The 5,487-nt window shown below is 34.2% G+C and overlaps 2 long non-coding RNA genes across 2 annotated transcripts; both read left to right on the top strand.

Annotated features, from left to right (window-relative positions):
* On the top strand, positions 627-2,147 carry LOC107641795. Its single transcript, XR_002362719.1, has 3 exons — positions 627-943; positions 1,325-1,484; positions 1,608-2,147. It is a non-coding gene; the product is annotated as an uncharacterized LOC107641795 (long non-coding RNA).
* Positions 2,755-3,289, top strand: LOC110262805. Its single transcript, XR_002347807.1, has 2 exons — positions 2,755-2,842; positions 3,057-3,289. It is a non-coding gene; the product is annotated as an uncharacterized LOC110262805 (long non-coding RNA).

Below are 5,487 nucleotides of genomic sequence, written 5' to 3'. Positions count from 1 at the left end.
ATTAAATTAAGTAATTTTTATTATGAATAAATTATGGTGTATTTTATTAAATTGAGCTCTTAGAGATTAATTTATTAGGAATAATTAAATTGATTTTTATAAATACTTTAAGTTTAAGTTAATTAATGTTTAAGTACAATTTTTATTATAATTGGTTATTTTATACGAATTGAAATTAAAGTTTTGGTAATAGAAAAACAATGAAAAGTTATATCATATAATCTGAATAATTGATACTTTCGAGTTTAAACTGTATTTTATAAGTTGTGATTAATACGTTCATTTTATAATTTAAATTACAAAATAATTATTTGAACTCATTGATAAATTAGTAAATAAAATTATACGTGTTCCAGAATTAATGTTTACAGTATTATATTTGAATTCTAAATTGTTATTCTATCACAAATATTTTATAAAATTATTATATTACTCGTATATATTTTATTATAACTCTAATTTCCAAATAAAACCCTAATTTTATAATGTCTAACCCTAACATAATTTAAATACACACATACAGTTACAAAAGGGGAAACAGAGAGAAGGAGAAATGAGAGAAGAGGGGGAGCTCGAGGGGGGATCAGAGAATGGGAAGGATAGGAGAGAGCAAGGGAGAGGCGCTGCCGGCGGTGACCACAGCCACTGTCGCTGCTGACCTTGAGGGAAAACGAGATTGAGAGAGAGAGACACGCACAGAACGCGCGATGCGAGGAAGAGAAGGAGCTCATCTTCGTTGCCGCCGTCGCCGCGCCTTGCCGATGCTGCCTTTGATGGAAGCCGCCAGTGTCGCTGGAAGGAACCAAACAGGGAGAGGAGATCACTGTTGATGTTACCGCAGAGAGGAAGGAAGGGACGCGTGTGAGAAAGTGACACAACAGAGGAGGAGTCATTCCTCTGCCGCCACCGCCTTCGGAATTCCTGGTCACCGCCGTCGTTCATGGTGAGTTGGTTGTGCCCTAGCTACCAGAACCACCATTTCTGAACTCTTATTGCTCTGTAACAATCCTATAGATCAGACAAGTCAATTTTTTATTGTGAATCCTTTTTTCAAATTGTGTTCTGTGTAGCTTGTAGGAACATGTGGTTTCATGAGGCTAGATTATAAGTTTCAGGTTCAAGTCTCATCTTGATTGTGTCATGTAACTCAGTGAGATTTTTTTATGAAAATACTACCTTACAGGTTTTTCATTATTTCTTATTTGGAAAACTTCACGTGTGTCAATTATTTTGATACACCTGCTATCATAGCTGAGGTGAATTCTCATTTTATTTTTGTGTGAATTGTACTTTTATTGCTACATCTTTCTGCTGTTTTATTTAGGTGTATGATAATGAAATTATGATCATGAACTAATGATCATGTGAATGTTTGATTAATGTGTGGTAAGTATGGTAGAATGCTATTCGCGAAGGATATAGACGGTATACCCCTAATGCCGGAACATTTGAATTGTGCAGAGCGATTTGTCATAAGTTGAAGGGTTAGCTAATTTATGCACTTTAAGTTCTTGTGTTTTGGTTACTTTGGTTAATTTTTTCTTTACTAATTTTTTGAGATGGGGGCTTATGTGGCTTTTGACAATTTTCCTGAATTTTTATTGCAGAGGAGAATGGAATTACATATACTCTTGATCAGATTGTGGTAAGCAATGGAGCAAAGCAGAGTATTGCTCAGGCAGTGCTTGTAGTTTGTTCTCCCGGCGATGAGGTATGTAATGGCTCTTTACCTTACTTGCGAAGACATTATGCCAGTTAAAGAAAAATGGTGAGTGTGCTTTAAATTAGTGTTGAAATACAGGGTTAGGGGATAAAATTGACTTCACCATTTAATATCTTGTTTCTCATTGCTTTTGAGTTTTTGGGGGTGAAATTTCTATTGTGATTCAAAGACCAAACAAAGGGTGCAATAAAATTTGTGTTAGTTTTTCTTATAGATTAGAGATCTTTGTAGAAAAGATAAAGTATCAAAACTCTTTAGGGTTTTCTTTCTGAATTTGTTCATGAAATTACTGTTTGATTTGTTCTTTTGTTTATCAAAACTCTTTTTTTTTGTTCTTGAATTGAATGTGGATTGCAGAAGTGTTAATTGAATTGTGTTGTCTTTTCTCTTCTACAGGTGTAATTCTTGACTTTTTTAATTTTCTTCTTACTTCAGACTTGAGACAACCTTGGTTGGAAAACATTGCCAATTGTAGTGCCTTCTGCTATGGCTTTGACAGCTGATCCTATTGCTTCATTGGTTAACACAACATTCATTAGCCAAATAGGTATATGTTCCACCATTAACTCCAAGTTTGCTAAGTGTCTCATAGCAGAAAATATAAAAAAGGAGATAGAGATAAGATAAAATGGTCATGTCTCTATTTATATCCATGTATCTGTCTCTTTCTTGAAACAAGTTTGTGTCTGTCAATATTTTTGTGTTTCTGTTCTAAGATCGCATAATTTATAACAACTTTAGCATAATTTCTGTTTTGAATGATAATGTTCTATTATAACTAAATTATGCATACCTTTTACAAGTAAAAGGTGAACCAAATATATCCTTGAGCTATATGGATCAAGAAAAACTTACACTATGGTAGAATTTAATTGAAGTTTTCTTTGAAAAAACTAAGATTTAATTTAATTCCTCGAGCTTATTAATGTTCTTGATCAACACAAGAGTCAAAATCATATATTGACTTTTTCTATGGAATTAAATGATGGTTTATTAGTAAGATATCTTCCATCTTGCTTGATCAGCACAACTGAACTGAAGGACAAGAATAATTGTTAATGGCAGCCTCTTTAGACATATTTTACAATCTCAAATGATGGTTTACTTGTCTTTTCATTGGTAGTTTGTTTCTTCTTGTATTATATTTAAATAAGATTATTAATTTTCTTGACCAAATTAATATTAGCTATTATGATCTAGCTATTAATAAAGAAATTCATAAGAAAAATCACTAGCAGTTATCTTTTTTTCCCCCATCCCCTCACTCTATTAGTAAGCATTATTAGCATTAGGTTTATTATTATATTTAATTTGCTAATTTTTTTGTTCACAGAAAAATCTTTATGAAGGTGAGGGAGAACTTAATCACACATTGTGAAGATCAAATACTAGAGAGTAAAAATTACCAATTTGTGGAGATGATGGGGAGTCTATTTGCTATTGTAATATATCAAATCTCTTTTATTTATGATTAGATATTGTTATGACTTAAACTTTTATTATGTGATTTTAAAGTATCTTAATTTATTTGACTTCTAAAATCTTTGTTTTTATAGGTCACAAACATGTATGAATCTTATAGAGTACGTTATAAATCAAATGTTCAATTAGTTTTCTTTAGTGATTTGATTCAAATAGTTAGAATATTAATCTATTGATACTAAAAAATAGTTGAAATACTAATTTCAATGCAACATGAGAAAACTATTATAAATAAAGAAATATATAACTAGAAAACATCGTTGTCAATGTCAAAAGTTGCCAAAGACAATGGTGTTAAAACCGTGGTCAAAGGCAATTATAAAATGACAATGGTATTAAAACCGTTGCAAAAAAATAATACTAAAGGCAAATGAATAACAAAACTACAACAGTTTAAAACTATTGTCTATCTAGTTATGGTTTTAAACCGTTACGTCATAAAAGAGAATGGTTCTAAACCGTTGCCTATCCAGTAACGGTTGTAAACCGTTCTCTAAAAATTGTTGTCAAAACCGTTGCCTATGCTAGTAACTATGGCAACGGTTTTTTGGTTGCCGTTGCCTTTGAGCATTGGCAACGGCCGCATATACCGCAGGTCAAAAACTGTTGCCAAAGTGTTGCCTAAAATTTTAGCAAAGGTTTTTGATCTATGGCAACGGCTTTCGACTGCTGCAAAAATCCTTATTTGTTGTAGTGAGAGAAGAAGAGGAAGAACGAGCAGAGAATGGAGAGAGGGGTTGCTCGCTGGTGGTGGTTCAGTGACGGTGGAGGAGAAAAGAGGTGGTTCGTGGTGGTGGTTCAGCACAGAACAAGAAGCTCCCCGCGCGCAATGGAGAAGCGTGCATGGAGAAGAGAATCGCGCCATGGAGCAGAGCACCGCGCCGTGGAAAAGCGCACCACGCGATGGAGAAGAATCGTCGAGCTATGCTGTCACCGTTAGGTTGGAGCTACGCAATGGAGAATGGGTGGGTTAAGGATTTTTGGATTTGCTCCTCTGAAACTGACAATACCCAAACTCTTTACAAGTTTTTTTTCTTTTTCTAAGTTATTTGGAAGGAAAGAATAGGTTGCAATATGATTAAAGTTTTTCTTTAAAATTTTTAACTATAAATAATTTTAGCCAACTTTTATAAGTATTATTTGTTAAATTTTTTTAACAATTCTTATAAAATATTGTATTTTTATTGAAAAATATTGTCTTAAATTTTTTATATTACAACATTTTATAAATGTAGTTTTAGATATCAAAGACAACTATTTTATGAGTGGCAAAAAATTTTGTTATCTTTGCTTTACTTAAAGACAACTTATCAAAAATGTTGTCTTTGCCTATCTAAGACAACTTTTATTAAATGTTGCTTCGAATAAGGGTTACCGTAGGCAAAAAATGTTGTAGTGCCTTTAGGCATGGTACGCTGGTATAAGTTTCCAGAGTGGATGAAGGAGGCCAATTACATGGGGCGTGCCACTTGGTATTGAAGGTGTGGCACGCCACTCACTTTTCTTCACTTAGGCGTGCCACTTGAATCCCAGGCGTGGCACGCCAGTGTCATTTAGAGAGTGATAAACCACTATTTTATGGTTTATCTTGTGCTCAATTGAGTGGTTTTTATCAATTCTTTACCTACTTATTCATACTATTTGCATGGTTTTACATCTGCCTTCCTAATTATGTGCTTTGATTGAAAACATGCTTCTTTGGCCTTAAGTTCCCTATGTTTAAATCCTCTCTTATTACCATTAGATGCGTTGATGTGTGTGTTAAGTGATTTCAGATATTACAGGGCAGGAATGGCTCAGAGGATGGAAAGAAAGCATGCAAAAGTGGGAGGAATACAAGAAGTTAGAGAAATTGCTAAGCTGTCCAGCCTGACCTCTTCGCACTCAAACGGCTATAACTTTAGCTACAAAAGTCCAAATGACACGTTTTCAGTTGCGTTAGAAAGCTAATGTCCGGGGCTTCGATTTGATATATAATATGCCATAGTTGCCCTGACGCTAGGCAATGTGAACGCGCTCTCCACGCGGACGCGTCGCAGTTCCGAAAATCAGCGTGGCAGTTTTCTTCTCCAGCGATTTCTGGGCTGTTTTCGACCCAGTTTTCGGCCCAAAAAATACAGATTAAAGGCTATAAAGTGGGGAAATCCATCCATTCATAATTTTAGTTTTAGATGTAGTTTTTAGAGAGAGAGGCTCTCTCCTCTCTCTTAGGATTTAGTTTTAGGATTTAGGATTATTTCTTCTTCATCACAGGTTCAATGTTCCTTTTATTTATTTTCTAC

Source organism: Arachis ipaensis, chromosome B05 (assembly GCF_000816755.2).
Source record: "Arachis ipaensis cultivar K30076 chromosome B05, Araip1.1, whole genome shotgun sequence".
Lineage (NCBI taxonomy): Eukaryota > Viridiplantae > Streptophyta > Magnoliopsida > Fabales > Fabaceae > Arachis > Arachis ipaensis.
Note: the sequence above shows the minus strand (reverse complement) of the source record. Positions and strands in the feature narration are given on the sequence as shown.